The 17937-nt window shown below is 42.2% G+C and overlaps 1 protein-coding gene across 2 annotated transcripts in view; it reads left to right on the top strand.

Annotated features, from left to right (window-relative positions):
* PKP1 (plakophilin 1) overlaps nt 1–17937 on the top strand; it is a 77625-nt gene that overhangs the window by 661 nt on the left and 59027 nt on the right. Inside the window, exon 1 of one of the 2 annotated variants that reach the window (XM_072648231.1) lies at nt 7649–17564. The exons of the other annotated variant lie outside the window; for it this stretch is intronic. The gene's annotated coding sequence lies outside the window, so the exon portion shown is untranslated. Of the gene's footprint in view, nt 1–7648; nt 17565–17937 lie in introns of those variants that run through there. 2 annotated transcript variants of the gene reach the window in all.

The raw sequence follows: 17937 nt of genomic DNA, 5'->3' as shown, positions 1-17937 counted from the left end.
GGTTGTTGGAGGTGGAGGAGTGGAGGTCAGGCTCTCCTGTGCTGGGTTGGGGTTTGGACGGGTTTGTCCAGAAGAAGCCGGGCAGGACTAGATGGTAGCCGACAGCTATGGCTCCACACTTGGCTGTCCTCTAGAGGCTAGCCTCGAGGAATGCTGCAAAGAGCATGGAACAGAGTCTCATTCGAGTTCATATCTTGACTCTGAGTCTGGTGCGTTGGTGTTAGATTAGATCGTTGCGTTACACGAGGCTGTCTGAAGGGCGAAACAAAGGTCCTTCCCAGTCCTAAGTCCTTTGGATCCTAGAAAATTAGCGGAGACTGGAGCCCGGCATTGTCGTTCGGTGTGAATGCAGAGAAAAGCAGCGTCGCTTCCTGGGGCTTGGTGACTTAGGGAGGTAGCCAGTTCCCCAAGTTGTTGGGGGGCACTCTGTAGTGCAATCCCGAGGGACACTCTTCCCCACCTCCCGTGCTTAGAGTGGAGACCTGAAGGGGAACTTTTTAGTCCCCTTTTGGCTAGCTTCTCCGCTCTTGGAGCAAATAAGGAGCTGTTCCTCGACCTCCCATTTGTCCTGGAAAAGTGGAGAGGAAAAAGTCTTACCACCTTGTGAGGGAGATAGTGAAAATATCGTTTACAGATGAGGAAACTGAGGCTTTGAGACTAAGTAACTTGTCAGTGATCATCCATCACAATACATTTTAAATCAGGGTTGTCCTACTCCAAGTCCAGTACTCTTTCCAGGACATTGTGCTGTCTCAGCAACTTCCCTTGAGGATTCGGGTTTGTCTTTAGCTGAAAAAGTGACAATAGCCACTGGGCTTCCCTAAAGGTGCTAAGAGGTCTGGGACTTAGAAGGTTAGTAATGCTTGTTGGGTGGTGCTCGGTGTTGGTCCCGATGGCCAGAGAAGCAGCTCTTTTGTGGGGAGACCAGGAAGGGAAGTTGTGGGCTTTGAACGTGCTTTCTGGAGCCTCTGCTGTCCTAAGGAAGGGAGGGAAGACGATGAGGGGTATCAGCAGCTCTTCTGCTGCCTTCCCTCGGTTTCTTGGGTCGCACAATGACCTCTCTCAGCCCCACCCAGCCCAGCGAGTTTATGCTGAACAAGGTTCTAGGGAGCTCAAAGCTTGGGAGGGGCAGGTCTTCAGGTCTAGCTCTACAATGGAAGCCATTGGGACAAGTAATTTTCCTAGGCTAGCTAAAGAGCCCTTAATCTAGATGGGGTGTAACCACTTTAGTGTCTCCAAGACCAAAGGAGACCTAAAGGAAGGGACTATCTGGAATTTGACTGTATTTTCTATTGACATTTTAAATACACAGAAGTAGTAAGAATATCTGATATTTAAAATGCAAGTAAATTAACACATATTTTTTTAAAAATTGTATTATTGAATTTAAATCTAGTAAAGGTCTAATTAGGGTGCTTGATAGAATGTCTCAGAAGGTCACATCAGTCAGCCAACAATCTAACCCAGGATTGATCTTCTACCATGGGCAAACCTACAACCTGTGCTGGAGGAGGATATAGAGATGAGTAAGAGACAATCCTTGATCTCAGAGAGCTTATACTTTCATACTTCTTCTCAGGTTCCTTTGGAGGCAAAGTCCAAGCATCCAGGGTGGAAAGGGAAGGAAGAAGAAAAAAAAGATGTTTGGGCTTCCCTATTGCCAGAACCTGCAGGTCTCTCTTTGCTCTTTAGGATTTCCAATTCTAGTCTCAAATCTGCCCCTAAAATAGTGTTCAGCCATTTGAAAACGGAATAGATCTCTCCTGGGCCTACAGCCTCAATGATTACATCTTTACAATTCTACAAGAAACTTGGAAGACTAATGCTTCCTTCTTACCTCAAATAGAAACTTTCCACTACAGTATGGAGGTTTTTCATCCTGCACTTCTCTTTCTTTTACCTTATTCTCCCCTCAGTTCAAGGTATTTTTGTTTTGTTTTTTGCCACAATCCAATCTACTCTTACTGGAGTAAGTTTTTCCTTTTCTAAAGCTCCTTCAAGGCTACATAAACCCCTCTTCCTGGGACATTTTCTCCACTCTGTCAAACCCTTCTGCTTGTAGATGACTTTCCCCTAGGGGACTTTGCCATACTAGCCCAGCTTACCCCATTGAAACCTATCTGGTAACCAACCCTCATACCACTTCAAATATTGATTCCAATTATATATTTAGGTTGCTCTGTGCCTAAAACTACATGTTGCTTGCTTGTGTGGAGGCTATGTTGCTGGTGCTTGTATTTATATATGAATACATGGGTATTCTGTCACCTCCATCACACTGGGAGATTCCTAAATGGAGGGACTGAGTCCCTTCCTTTGGATGCCTCACACTGGAGGCTCGGGGGAGTTCAATGCATAGTGTTAACAGACCACTAATACTGGTTTCTTCTCTTAAAAGTCTGTTCCCCAGAACTTGTGGCTTTCTACTCCTGAGAAAAGTTTCCCGAGTGAAAGACCAGTTGCCCCAGTTGTATCTAGGTTGGAAAAGGTGGTTGGGCTAATTAGAACCGGTGTTTCTGGTTTATCTGGCTCTTCTCAAGTGATTTTTTGAACTACTCTTGTCAAAAAGCAACCCCAAAGGGTCCCAACCATGTAAGTATCAGAGATCTGGAGATCTAGTCCAACCCCCTCATTTTGTAAATGAGGAAGCTGAAAGCAGAGAAATTTAATGACTTGTCCAAACTTACACTGGTAGCAAGAAACAGTTAGGATTTGAACTCAGGTCTCATGACTCCAAGTTAAATACTTTCCCCACTGAATCAACTTTTTGGGTTCCATCTGCTTTTCTTTTATTCCCTTGTTCCTTTGGGATGTTCCTGGAGTCTAATATACCATATCTGTCCAAGGTCCCATCCTTTGGTTCCTAGGAGGTGAGGGAAGAGGCAAGCCTGAGTTCTATTCCCTTGATTCTTCAGAGAAAGTGGAAGGATTCCATGTTTTCTTTAAAGGAGACATTAGCCACCTCCAAGATCTGTCTGAATCTGGGTCCTATTTGGAGGGAATATGGCTGGTATGCAGAGAATGTCCAACTTGCTCATGTCAGTAACTCAGTTGCTTTATTTTTCCCCATTGCAAGGGTGTTGACTGATATAATTCTTTTGCAGACACTAAAACAGCATTTTTATAAAAAAAATTTTGAAAGGCAATAGAGTGGGTCCATCTGTCTGGGGTACTGGGCATTTCCAGGATACCAAGTCAATGAATCTTTCTCCCTCTACACCAGGAAAAAAGGCAAACTGTGAAAGGCTCTGTAAAAATACTCCATAGATAGTCTCATTAGTTCTTTTATCAAAGAGCTCTCTAATTCCCTATTACCTGGCTCCTCAAACTCTATGCCAAGGTATCTTTATGTTATTCAAACCAAATCTGGGAAGTTAGGGAAGGAGAAGGGAAAAGGGGGCTCCATGAAAGGATCTAGGCACTAAATGTTTCCCTGTACTTAACTGGGTGGGACCAGGCACCTAACTCTCCCTCCCTCCCTCCCAGACCTTTATCCCTGACCCTCCTTCACTCTCATGGGGTCATTGATGCAGGCAAGGGGGTTATGATTCAGGTCTATTTCGGCTGAGGCTGCCTCCCTGGAGGCTTAGAGGACTGAGTCAAACTCACTTCAAAGAACTTGATTGCTTTTTCCCCCTGTGAACTCAGGGTTCTGGGTGGGGAGGGGGTATGGGGAGCTGATCATTTGGGTGAATGAGCCAGAAATGGCAGCTGGGAGCACATTAATCAGTAAGGACTCTCACTAATGGCTCATGAGGAGGTGGATTGTATTGCCTGGGGACCCTTACCCCACCTTTATCCCTCTAGTTCACATTCCACTTCTTTTCCTGGACGGTGTGTCTGGTTATTGGTCTCGGATCCTCCCTAAAAGTAAAATCTGCGTCTTCCAAGACTCATTGGTATATTTGGAACAACTTGTCCCTCCCTCTCAACGAAGGCCAATCTATGTGTGAAAAAATAAGGCAAGAAGGTGGGGAATGTGACTGGCCTTGGGAGATACTCCATCAGAAGAGCTATTTGTTAAGGAATTGTGCTTAAGGACCCGGGGGAAACTTCAACCTGAAAAGATTGTATGTATGTATATGTCTATCATCCTAAATGTCTATCATCTGTGTTATCTAAATATCTCTATCTATCTAAATATCGTCTATCTGTCTGTCTATTTGGACTGGAACTCCCCAGGACTTCTAGTGTAGATCAACAGTGGCTCTGTACTTATTTATTAGGGAATTTCCTCAGGGAAAAACCTTGGACACTGTTCTCTTTGGGGCATTATTTCAAACATCTTTATATCTCCCTTCATCATCCCACTACCATCCTCTGCCAACTTTCAGGCACAGCAGAATTTGCAAGGCCTTAGAATCCTAGACTTTAGAACCAGGAGGTATTTTAGAAACCATCTAACCAAACTTCCCTCATTTTACAGATGAGGAAACTGAGACCCACAAAGGTTAGATGATTTGTTCAAAGTCCCACATCTAAAGCTAGGTAGGATTCAAACCTTGGTAGCCTACCCCCAAGTCTGGTGCTTTTACCAGAACGCTACCCTGCAGTCTAACCTAAATTGCGCTTGCTACAAATGAAGACATCCCACACGACTTCCAGGAGGCTTAGTTAGATGAACTTCCCATTTTGTATTTCATTATCCTGGCTTTGTTACATGAACTGCTTTATGGTAATCCATTTGAGCCCATGGACTGAGTCTTTCTTAGTCCTTCCTTTTCAGAAACACTATTTCCCAAGGAATAAAAAGTTTCATTTCTTTGACTTGATTCCAGAGTCTGAATCTCCAAACATAAATGTCTCAGTTTACTTCTCTCTGTGCCTGGGGGTGGGGTAGAGTTTCTGCCCCTTTGGATGCTTTTCACCTAATTGGTGTGCCTGCTTACAAATGCCTGTATGTCATGCCTCAGTCTATACTCTCCTGAGTATAGACTCATAAGTACATTGAATGCTCTCAAAAGTTGTCTATTTTTGTTGAAACTCACAAGTGCAAGCCAGCGAATTGTAAATTTAAAACTGACCCCTTGCTTCTCTCCTTTGGGGAAACTAGATCTCAGATGGGAAATAGTAAAACGTTTGGTCCTTAAGTCTCTTCCTCTGGAATCTTTATTTTAGCAATGGAACTTGTTCATCTCATTCCAAATGAACTCAATATTCTTCAGAAAAAAACTTGTCTTAAAGTTAAGGTTTCAGCCAGAATTTCTCCTGGCCTGTTTCAACGCATGCAAAAATGCAGGGCATTCAAGGGTGTTTCACAGCAGATGATTTTTCTGTGTATCCTGCTCTCCTGTTAAGTCAGCTTGGCAGTGACTAAAGGACTAGTTTGCACCACCAATTATGAAAAATCAATAGGGCAATTGTTCTGGACTTAAAGTAATCTTGCCATGCCATTCTGGGGAAAGGCGTGACAGTATAGGTGTGGTAGATCCATAAGAGAAAGTAGAAGACATTTTAAACTCAAAAATGTAGTCTTTCACACACTGCTCATAATAATAACTGGCATTTAGAGGGTAACCTAATGCTTGCACAGTGCTTTGTGTACATTATCTCCTTTGCCCCTCACAACAGCCCTCTGAGATAAGCCCTACAGGTATTAACTCCTTTTTATAGATGAAGAAACTGAGGTCAAGAGAGGTTAATCAGTACTTTAAAAAAAATTTGGTGATCCCAGATGACAGGTGAGTTCTATCTCTCATTCTGCCCATGCAGACTTCTTAGGCAAGGAAAATTGGACTATGCTCTGTCCCTACAAGGCCTCCACCATCCTCCCCTCAGGCCCACCACTGAAAAATGGATGAACAGGAAAGAGAAACAAGGCAACAGTAGCTATGGGAAGGCACAAGTCCTAGCAAAGCCCAACCGAGTCACGTGGCGTGGACGAAGGAATGTAGGCTGCAATGGGCCAATTGGTTTCCATCTTTCTATTTCATATATATGCCCCTGAAAAGGAGGGAGGGGAAAAAAGGGAGGAAGAACTATGGTAAGAACCATCCCAAAGCACCTGGTGAGCTTGTATTGAACTCGTTGACCCCTGCTAGAGTTCCCAGAAGCTTACTGACTGGAGAGGCCACTTAAATTGAGACTCCCCAGACTCCGGTGCCAGAAGGGAACATGTGAGGTTGTCTAGTTCATTGCCCTCCCTCCAAGTGCCTAAATCATCCCCCACAGACGTCTGCTTCCCCAGTTCCAAAACTCCAGAGGGAGAGTTTTCATTTGCCTTTGGAGTATGTTTGTTTTCAGATTTCATAAGCTCTTTGTGATATCTTACCTGGATCCCTCCGACAGCAACACTCAACTTCTCATTTTGGCCCTGACTTCAGTGCATACATGAACTGCTGTTCGCCATTCCCTCTCAATGACATCGTCATTGACATCAGCAGGGTAAAGAAATTGACATTTTCAGAGCCAAGAGATTACTTCTTGGGGTGAAAGAGGAACTTCCAATGTCTTCATCTGAGCTCTAGGAATTTTTAAAAAATATTTTGATAACTGTATTTCAACATAATTGGTTTCCTTTGTAATCCTACGTAATCATTTTATTCATTTAGAAATATATCGTGAGAAATAGTGAGTAGGCATCACCATATTGCCCAGGGATCCATGAAATACAAAAAGATTAAGAATTCCTGTCTTAGAGGGAACAAACATACCCTAATTCTATGAAACAGAATTTCAAAGCAAGTAGAAGAGTTGAGTTTTGCTACAGCTTAAAAAAATCTGAAAGAGTCAGGCCTTGTTAAGAGTCAAGATACTCATTTGTGAAATCTCTATTTCAAATTCAAGCTGTTTTTTTGAAAAACTGCACAGGGATCTTGGACACCAGGATTTTTTTTGTCAGTTGCACCCCTGTCCTGAATACTTCCAGTATGTAAATTCCAGTCCTGGAGGATTCTAAGCAATGCAGCTTCTGCTTCTGGGGAGTTCCCAGCCTGATGGGAGAGATGAAGAAAAATTCCTAACCATTAGAATGATGTAAGAATGGGATGGGCTGTCTTTGAAGGCAATTGCTCCTTTGGGAACTTTGGGCAAGTGAGTGAGCACTTAGTAGGGATATTTGTCCAGTTCCAGTTTGGGTCAGTAAGATTTGAGACCCCTTTCAGCTTTGGCATACATAGCTCTGTGATTCTGTGATCTTTACCTTCAAGGGACAACCAGTCTGGGGAATTGGAGGGTTACAGTTAGCTAATATATTCAATGTGATCCTAAACCAAAGCCCACAGACATGAAGTCCAAGGTCACACAGCTAGTTAGTGGCAGAGCCAAGAGTCTCCTGACTCCAAGACCAGTGGTCTTCCTACTGCACCATCTAATAACCTTTTTTTTTTTAAGTGCCTTCTATATATCAGGCATTGTGCTATGTACTGGCAATATAAAGACAAAAATTAAACAATTCCTACCCTCCAAGAGCTCATGTTCTATTGAGGGAGACAATGTGTGTGTGTATGTGTGTATATCTATACCTATATACACATATATACATCTATCTATATACACATACATATACACATATATACACCTACAAACACACACATACATACACATATGTATATATACATATATGCATATACCTATATCTATATTATCTCTGTCTAAGAGAGGTGGAGAGAGAGAGAGAGAGAGAGAGAGAGAGAGAGAGAGAGAGAGAGAGAGAGAGAGAGAGAGAGAGAGAAAGAGAGAGAAACTCTGTCTTTGGGAGCTCTCAATCAATAGAGAAGACAGTGTCTCTGGTCTTAGGGAGCCTCTTGTCTAATAGAAGAAGCAGGTCCGTGCTTGTAACTATATGCTTGCACACAAAATATACACAAGACATGCCGATGCGTAAACAAATACATAATGCAGCAGCTGGACCAAACTCTAGTGTTGACTGGCAGGATGGTAGTGACTTGAGAAGGATAGCGTTTGTATGGACAATTTTCTGAGCAGGTATTTGAAGGATGAGAATGACAAGCTTTAGTTGAGGAAGAGAATGAATGCTTGAGAAATGCTTGAATGCATGAGAAATGACTTATTTTTAAGGTTGAAAGCAGGAGATGAGTCATAGGGTAATGCACACATGTCCCAATTTCCTCATCATCTTATAGAAATTTGATTCATCTTCGTATAAGAAGAAATACTACCATTTTCATGGAAGATGAAAAAATTCTGCCTATATCTAGAACACAGGATAATTTCCCTTTGTTGAATGTACTGAGAAGATGTAGTTTATGGATAATGATGTTTCATAGTGTGATTATACAATAATCCAACTGGTTTCTTGGTCTCTGAATCAGTTTCACTATTTTTGTAATTTCAAGTTCTGAAAAAATAGATTAAATGAAGTTACCTTGAAGGATAAAAAGGTTCCTAGGGCATTATGGAAAATCCCAGAGGAGAGCAGCAGGGTGGAAAATTAAGTAATGGTTGTCCTGAGTGGCTTCTTAAAGTGGAGATTTGAGGAGGAGCTCTCCATCACCATTCAGAGGGAGAAGCCCCAGGGGCAGAGGGCTGAAATCATCTCCCAGAATGGAGAAATCCAGAGGAGTGGGTGGATCCTGCACTGGTGGAGAGGTCCAGAGGAAAGAGAAAATATAGTTCTTGTTCTCAGGGAACTCTCTACTGAATGAGAGATGTATGTATTGCACATTCAGGGAACTCTCCACTGAATGAGAGATGCACACGTTGCACATAGGCAAAAGACAGGTACAAAAAATATGTCTAGTTGTTGTTTAGTCATTTTCAGTCATGTCATGTCAGACATGTCTCTTCCTGACCCCTTTTTGGGGTCTTCTTAGCAAAGATACTTGAGTGGTTTGTCATTTCCTTCACCAGTTCATCTTACAGATGAGGAAACTGAGGCAAACAGGGCTAAGTGACTTGCCCAGGGTCACACAGCTAGTGAGTGTCTAAGGTTGGATTTGAATTAGTCTAGTACAAACTAGGAATGTGAATCCTAAGGAGAAATGGAATCACACTGTGATTTTTAACTAGTGAAGTTTGCTTTATGGAGGACATAAGTTTGAAAGAGGTGACTGTTTAAAGAGTTCATAGAATAGTAGATTTAGAATTAGAAGAGACTTTAGAATCCAACCCCTTCATTTTACAAATTAATAAACTGAGTCCCAGAGAAGTTAAATGACTTGCCCACAGTTAGATCTGAGATTTGAACCCATGACTCCAACTCCACTGTTCATTCCATGGTACCAATTTCATTTCTATGTTATTCTCAGACATGACATCTAGGGATTTAGTGTTCTTTTAAAAAATATGATTACTTTTTTTAAAAAATTGATAATTTTGGTCTTAACAGAAAATTCTCAGTCAATGCTTAAACAACTCCCTTGTCTCTGAGAAAAAGGGTCTTCCCCGAAAACATTGAGGCAAAACCACTTAACAGCATGATTGAAGCCAGTAATACATACTCATTAATTTATCTTCTAATCATTTTAGGGGGGAGACGACAATTCTGTTTCAGAAATAGGCTGTATTGCTAGAGAGATTTGGATCTGCATTCTACGTCAATCCTTCTTCCTCCAAGTTATCTTTGGTACTCAAAGATGGGGCTGATGTTCAAGTCACATACAAATAGTGTACTTTCCCCCTCATCATCTCCAGGAAAAACTGAAATTCCAAGTGAATTATAGTTGTAGTACATGTCCATCCTGCTCCCTACCACCTAAAGGCCAATTGTATTAGATTTTATCATTTTATTCCTGTCTCTGGGGAAGAGAGCAAGATTAGTTTCATAGTTCAGTTAGATTCCTGTAGAACACTGTCCCAGTTCCAAGTCCAAAACTCCCCTGGGGCTTGAGTCTCAGGCATCCTGGCTTCTCAGAGTTCTCATTCTGGGTTGACTGGCTACCCCACCATACCTGCATTCCAGGCTCCAAAATCTCCCAGTCTCATGGGAGATCACTTACAGCTCCCGAAGCTGGGGATAAAGGTTACAGCAGAAAGAAACACTCCCAAGCTCATTCTCTGAGTCAGGGTAAAAGAGAGGGAGCAAGGGAAGGAAAGTCCTTTCCCTCCTAGTAGCTCAGTTCACTGCATCCTCACTGTGGATGAACTGGGATCTTCATCTTCTGGATGTAGCTGATAAAAATGGCAGAAAGAGCACAACTGAAGGAGAGAATCAGAAAAGAGAATTACTGGCAATCAAATGTGTTAGCAATGACTCCAGGTTAGGCAAATTGGAAATGCTCAAAAGGCTTCCTGAGAGCATCTCCTGAGCTGGGTGTGCCCAGAGAAGTCTGAGTTACGTAGTAATGAGTGATGTTTCACTCTATACTGATTTTATCCCTGGGGAGAGCTCAGAAAAATAGCTGGTGCATACCAGCTACAGATGAGGATAATGGATCAGAGACTACTAGATCAGAAATGATTGTTAGAAGTCCAACATCATTTTACAAATGAGGAATTTGAAGTCTAGAAGACTTTCTAAGGTCAAATAATAGACCACTGCTCTTCTGGCTGAAAATGGAGGGTACACAGGGCTTTTTTCCACTCTATATTATGTTACTAGGAGATGAGCTAAGTGTGTTCTTAGCTTAGGAGCTGGGAAGGGAAGCTTCTGTGTCTATGATAATTTAGGAGCCTGCTTATAGGCAGGGTGGAATAGAAGAGATGGAAAACTAAAAAGGACTTCACAGATCATCTTTTCTTTCCTCCTTATTTTCCAGATGAGGAACCTAAGAACAGGAGAAATGAAGTGAGTTGTTCATTTAGTAAATAGCTGAAACAGGACTCGAACCCAAGTTCTTTGACTCTAAATCCAGTGGGATTCCCCCTCCCTCACTCTAATACTATAACTAGGTGTTCTCTGGAAGACTTTTCTAGAATAAATAATCTTTCTGGATAGAAAATAAGACTGAGTTCCCTGAATGTGCCCTCTGAATTAGCTGAGCTAGAATGTTCAATGTCTGATGGAATGGGTCAGATTCCATGTTGGTATTGTTCATCTTTCATTCTCGAAGAGGTCCATTGACATCACAAGTATGATGTCTTGACTTGCAAGTGAATTGGGTATGAGTAGGGTAGAACTGGGTAAAGTCATCCACCTCAATCTCTCCTCCAGAGTCATTGAAGTCCAGTGGCAAGACAAAGGTCAAGATGGCCCAGGTTGCAGTGAGTGACCTTGACCTTTCTAAATTAAGATCCTTCCCAGGGCTTGCCCATTCAATGACTTAATATGAAGTAAGGCAGCCTTCTGAGAAAAATGAGGATAAATGAGTATAGTGCTTACCAGGGAACTGGAAAGAGGGAGAAGAGATCTAAATGTCCTTAACTAATTTAAAGATGCATTGTATTCTCCTGTCAAGATCTGCCATTTTATTATTAAGGCACTGAACATTTTTTAAAGTTCTTTAATGTGTTGTTTCTTTTTTCTATGGTATTTTTATCTTCTATTTCCTTTACATTTATTTGGTAAGTACTGCAGGCCACTTACTAAAAATTAATTCATTTACTTCCCAAACAGAGCTCGTATTTTGCCCATCATTTTTTGTTTGTTTGCCCAAGTCAACAAAATTCATTCCAGTTCCTTGCTTTAAAGACATTGAAGAATTAGATTAGAAAGCACTCTAGTACAGCTATTATGACCTGCATTTTTGAAATATAATTTTTAAAAAAATTAACATGCATTTATTTTCTCTGTCTCCCTTTTCTCCCCTCTCAATTGAAAGACAAAACAAAAATGAAGTCAAGTGAAGCTAATTCTCGTATTGGCCATGTCCCGAAAAATCTGTGTCATCCTGCCTTTTTAGCCCCCTTTTTAGAGATGAGGACACTGAGGTAAAAAAGGTGAAAGAACTCTCCTAAGATCACATAGCTAATAAAGAGTAGAATTACATGATAACTTGAACTTGGGTGTCCCGAATCTAGAGTTCTTCCTACACCACACAACATCAACATGTCTCAGCTCCTTCTGGACATCTTGAGGTTTTGTCTTGAAGAAGAGGATTGACAAATGATGTGGTTCCATAAGGAAGGGTTGGCCTAGGGGAGGGAGAGTCTTTGTTCTGCACCTGTAATAAGACCAGCTTGTTTCTCAGTCAACCATGCAGTGATTGATTAGGAAACATCTTAAAGGCCACCCCACCTCTGGGAGCATGCCAGCTAGCAAGCCCTGATACTGCAAAGTAAAGAGCAGAGCCAAGCCTAGTGAGGCTGAAGGGGAAAGTTGGGGGATAGGGATATAACTAGCAGAGGAGCTCAAAGCTCAGGCTCAGTCAGCCTCCATCCTTCCCCTTCCCCCAGCTGACATTCATATTTCATGGGTCTGTGGAGAAACTTATACCCTGGGCTCTTAAACAGGAGGAAGAGATCCTGCCCAGCTCATTTAGGGTTACTCAAGCCCAAATTTCCCATACAACCTGCACATAGTAGGTGTTTAATAATTGCTTATTGAATGACTGACCTGTATCAAGGGTCACAGCTCATCAAGATTACCCCAGTTGTCCCCAGGCCCTGCAGGGAATGTAGGAAACTACATTCAGCCACTTCCTTGTTTACCCTATAGGGGAAGCTGTGGAGGGTTGATACTTAAGGAGAAAGATCAGTAATAGGGTTTCTTGCTCAAAGTAGGGACTGGAACTACAGTCAAGGAATAATTTAATTAAGCCAGGTCATTTAGCCACTGTTTTAAAGCGGGAGGGCTCTTAATCCAATCTCTTCATTTTATTGATGAGGAAAGTGAGGCCCAGAGATAGGCGGAATCTTATTTAGGGTCACTGTCTAGTAGGTGTTAGAAAAAGAGTTTGGATCTGGGTCTTCTGACATCAGCTCTGACACACTTTCTAGTGTATCACACTAGTGTGGAGGGCTGTGTTGGCACTGGTGGCACTGTCCTTTAAATGAGAGTCAGTGTGGCATGGTAGAAATGGAACTGAGCTGGGAGCCAGGAGCCTTGTTTTTTGTCCCTTCTCTGCCACCAATGAGATTTGTGAGCTTGAGCAAATAGCTTTACCTCTCCAGACCTCAGTTTCTTCATCCACAAAATGGGGATGTTAATATTGCCATCATTCTATTAAAAAAACATTTATTGAATGCCTACTGTGTGCTGGGCACTGGGCTTACACAGACAAAAAGAAACCCTTAAGGAGCTTACGTTCCACTTTACAAAAACCACCTGTACATAGGTAAGTATATATGGGCAGTGCCAACAATTGGAGAAATCTGGGAAGGCTTTTTATAGGAAGTGTCCGAATTAAGAGTAGAAGGGAACTATGGTTTCCAAAAGGCAAGGATGAGAAGGAGTGACCTAATAGTCATGGAGCCTGGGAAAGGACGGAAGGCCTATATCAGTACTCATTCTTCCCGAAGTCTTGGCCTTTCCTCAGTTGCTTGCATGTGTTTGTTTATGTATATGTGTGTGTGTTATTGTTGAAGAGTGAGGGCAGGTATTAAGTTTCAGCTGTGTATATGTTAATGGGAAGGAGGGAAGTGTTCTTTTGTGGAAAACTTCTAGGGAAGGGGATGCCATCACCAACTTCTAATGACAGATTCCCTTCAGAGAGGGAGAACTTCAGTGAGAAATCATCCCTTCCCAAGAGCCTTGGACTGCTGGCTTCTCTTGGCCTGAAGAGAGTACCTGTGGGATACAGTGGAGATGTGTATCTGTTGACACTCAAAATTTTCCATCAAAAAGGTGGCTGGCTGACCCACACCTGCCCCTTGGCAGAGAACTGACTACACAGTATGCGAGCCAAGCCAAATGTTTAGCCTGCCAAGCCTTGGTGGGTATCATGGCAGCTGCCAGAAGGACCAAGAGGAGGCAACAGAAGACTTGCTTCTGTTATGCCTCAGGAGGTTTGATCAAAGAAAGACCCAGAATCTACCAGGGACCAACCCTTGGCTTTGTTTCCTCTTCCCCTTTCTAGAGCATGCTCCAATGGGAGACAGAGATCTAGGAGGGCCTGGAGTCAAGTCTAAATCTCAGGAGTTGGGTAGGCCAAAGTCTCATGATGCCCACCATGCTGGGTATACCTCTCCACAAGAGTAAAGTTTATTAGAGTGAAGGAACTTCTAAGAGTGGGAGTTTCCAGAGATTGATGACAATTACTATGACATTATTGAAGTACAGGAGAAAAAAGGCAGAGGCATTGGTTCTACGACTCTGTACCTCTTTCTCTGTTCCCTCGATGCCTCAGTTACCATATTCAGGCATCCTTGAATGCTATTGGCCTAAAGTGAGAGCCAGAAGGGACTTCAAAGGTTATCTAATCAAACTCCTTTATTTTGTTGAGGAAGAAGCTGGTGCTCACAGAGGGGATGTTACCCACCCAAGATCATGTGACTAAAAGGATGCTAGAAAGAGCAGTGAACTAGAAGGCAGGATGACCTTGGGCAAGTCATTTCTTCTCTAAGAATTTATGCAAGTGTAAAATGAGGGGGCTGGGCTAAACAATCTCCAAAGTCCCTTCTAGTCTGTTATATCTATAAATAATAATAATAATAGTTAACATTTATAAAGTGCTTACTGTATATATGTATATATATACACACGTACATACATACATATATATCTCAACACAGTACCTGGCATATGTATGTACATATATTTATATATATGTGTGTAAATATGTATATACACACATGCATATATGTACATATTTTTATACAAGCACGTAAATATATACATACGTATATCTTTTTGTATATGTATATGCTTTGTGTATACATACATACATACACACACACACATATATATATGTATGTATGTATGTATGTATGTATGTATGTATATGCCGGGTACTGTGTTGAGAGCTTTACAATGATCTCATTTGATTTTCACAACAACCCTGGGAGGTAAGTGCCATTAGTATTCCCATTTTACATACAGGAAACTGAAGGAAATAGAGATCACCCAGCTAGTCTGAGATCAGGTTTGAACTCAGGTCTTCCTGATTCCAGGTGCTGCCCTCTGTCCACTGCGCTACCTAGCTGCCTGCCACCCAGCTGCCCAACATATTTTCTACACTGCATAACTGGGACTGGAAGCTATTATCTGATGACCAATCAGTCAAAGAGTGTTCAGTGAGCATCCACAGTGCCAGGCATTGTGTTCTATGGGTTGGGCAAACAATGACAAAAATGGAACCATTTCCCACACTCAAGGAGCTTCCATTCATGAAGGGAACTAGTATATGTATCTATAAATATTTGCAAAAATAAGTCCTAGGTAATTTTGGAGTGTGGAGGCACTAGCAGCTGGGGATTAGGAAAGGTCTCGTGTAAAAGGTAAGGCTTGAGCTGAGCTCGAAAGAAAGTTAGGGATTCTAAAAGGGGAAGGTGAGAAGGGAGTGCATTCCAAGTATGGGGGTAATGTGGAGTGCGTGTCAACCTGAACAGAAGCATGGAAAGAGGAGCCAGCATGTTGTATGTGAGGAATAGTAGGAAGACCCATTGGGCTGGACCATAGAATGAGAGAAGGGAAGTCATGAATGTGAAGGTAACTCCTAATGCCTGCAAACTCTGACTTGAGCTGCAGGCTGGCTCTTTCTCTTCTCAGCTGATTGATTATTTCCTTTAAATTGGAGAGGTGAGGGCTATGGATTCCTGACCTGACTATCCAGATGTGTATAACTCTCTCTTTCCAAAACAATTCTGCTGTTCTTATTTTCACTTGGACATTGTTCTACAGAGACTGGAAAAGAAATGGTGCCTGCCCTTAACGGAGGGGGCGCTAACTTGTACGTTGATAAATATCAGCAAAATAATTCCTAAGTGATTTTGGAGTGGCTAGGCACTAATAATTGCAGAGGAGTGGGAGGAGGGCAAGGATTAGGAAAAGTCAGGGAGATGTTTGTTCCTTGGGCTAGAAGGATGCTCTGGGGTCCTATGATCCTTCCAGGCCATCTTTTTATGGATAACAACAATTGAGTCACCTAAGTTTTTGTTATTTCTTTCTAATGACAACACTCTCCTCTGTGTTTGAGACCTTTTGGGGCCCCCCTGGAAAGAGCTAGGAGGACAAGGGCAATAGAAGGGCTGATTTCATTGAATGGAAGTAAGATCTTCCCTCACTGCTAGATGAGTTTCAGATCCCAAAGCCTCTTTTAGAGGGAAAGTGTGTGTGCCTCTTCTTGTGGGAACCTGTTGGCTCCTCCTACTGAATGTAAGCTCATTGAAGGCAGGGAGCAATTACATTTTTGTCATTGTGCACTCAACACCTAGAGCACAATATCTGGCACAGTAGGCACCTATTCCTCTCCCCAGTCCAAGTTTCAATCAACAAATCAGATATTTACTGACCATTTTTTATGTCCAAAACCTTGTGAGGGATACAAGGAATTATAAGACATGACCTTTGCCTACAATGAGATTATGATTTATGAAAGAACAGACATCAAGGAAGTAGCATCATTCAGTGGAAAGGTCGTTGGATGTGGAGTAAAAGAACTTGGGTTCAAATCCTGTCACTGACCCTACCAGTGTGGTTGTAGTCAAATCACTTCACTTTGTTGGGTCTCTTGAAAAATGGGGGTTTGGACTAGATGGCCTCTACGGAGAAATCAAAATCCATAATCTATGTGAATGCCAACTTAACAATACAAAATAGTATCTAATGCTCCCCTGCTACAGATAATACAGGAGAGATGCTTTGAGTAGGGATGGTCCCAGGTAGGAAGGAGATGAGTGAGCTGATGCCACCAAGTTGGCAGGTTTTAACTCTGCTTTCTATGATTCAGGACTGCCCCAGAAGTAACCCTAATGAGACTCTACTCTTTTAAAGAGCTATTCATTTGTATATCTACAAGCATCCTGAAAACATTAATTAATCCTCAGCAGAGCTCTTTGAGGTAGACATTGTACTTAATTCACCAGCTAGAAGACCTGAGAGATGAAGGGATTGGCGACTCACTCAGTGACTTGAGAGGGGATGACTCTGAGATTAGAAACCAGGAGGTCAGCCTTCCAGTCCTTGATTCTAATGAGCCAGAAATGCTTTTGAAGATCTGATCTTGGGGATCAAAGGCAGCCAGAGAATTTTATTTTTCATCTTCCATATTAACTCTATTGCTTTGTATGACCTCTACCTCTTGGTCTACAGACTTTGGTTCACTCTGTTTCAGGGTCTGTGAGCAACATTTGCAGCCAACAGAAGAACTGAAACAGATATTATCTGTGCCACTGGGAGAATCAGGAATGACATGGGCAGTCGGACTCAGGAGTCCTGGCTCCAGCTAATGGCTACTCCCCCACCCCCTGCCACACCCTGCCTCCAGTATCGGGCTGCGTTCTGATTCAAGCAGACTCATAGAGTGTCAGAGGAACAGCTCAGATCCAAAATCGTTGTACGAGAGCAGAACAATGGGAGTTCTATCCCTGTGAAATTTTTTCTTAACCTTACTGGGACCAGTGGGAGTACTCACTTGGTTTATGGGTGTTCCATGATGTTCAGGGAGCACTTAGAAAGGAGAGGAGAGAAACTGCCAACTCAATATGGGAGACTTTGTTCCTTAGGCTAGAAGGACCTTCTGTTGTCATACACTTCCTCAAGGACAGTTCCTTTATCGGGGAAGCAGGGTTTGAGGGATTTTTCTAAGACTTTACTACTTCTTTGGAATGTTGAAACAATTCTTCTGGTAAGGAATTTTTTTCTTGTTGCCTCACTTGCATTTCTTTACCATCTTGGCTCCAGAGTTCTTAGATCACTGGACTTGGATTTAGGAAAACTGGAAATTAAATCTGGCCCCTCTCTTTCTAGCTATGTGACTCTAGGCAAGACACTTAACCACTGTTTGCCTCAGTTTACTTATCTATAGAAGAGATAAGAATAACCCTTATCTCCCAGGATTGTCGTGGGGATAAAATGAGATAGCATAATGCCAGGCATATAGTAGGTATTTAATAAATGTTTGTTAAATCTGAAAAAAGTAAGAATAACAGAGCTACTAATTGATAATCTCTTCTTCAGGCTCCTCCTTGAAGATGATGTACACATCACTTCTTCTATTG

Source organism: Notamacropus eugenii, chromosome 2 (assembly GCF_028372415.1).
Source record: "Notamacropus eugenii isolate mMacEug1 chromosome 2, mMacEug1.pri_v2, whole genome shotgun sequence".
Lineage (NCBI taxonomy): Eukaryota > Metazoa > Chordata > Mammalia > Diprotodontia > Macropodidae > Notamacropus > Notamacropus eugenii.
Note: the sequence above shows the minus strand (reverse complement) of the source record. Positions and strands in the feature narration are given on the sequence as shown.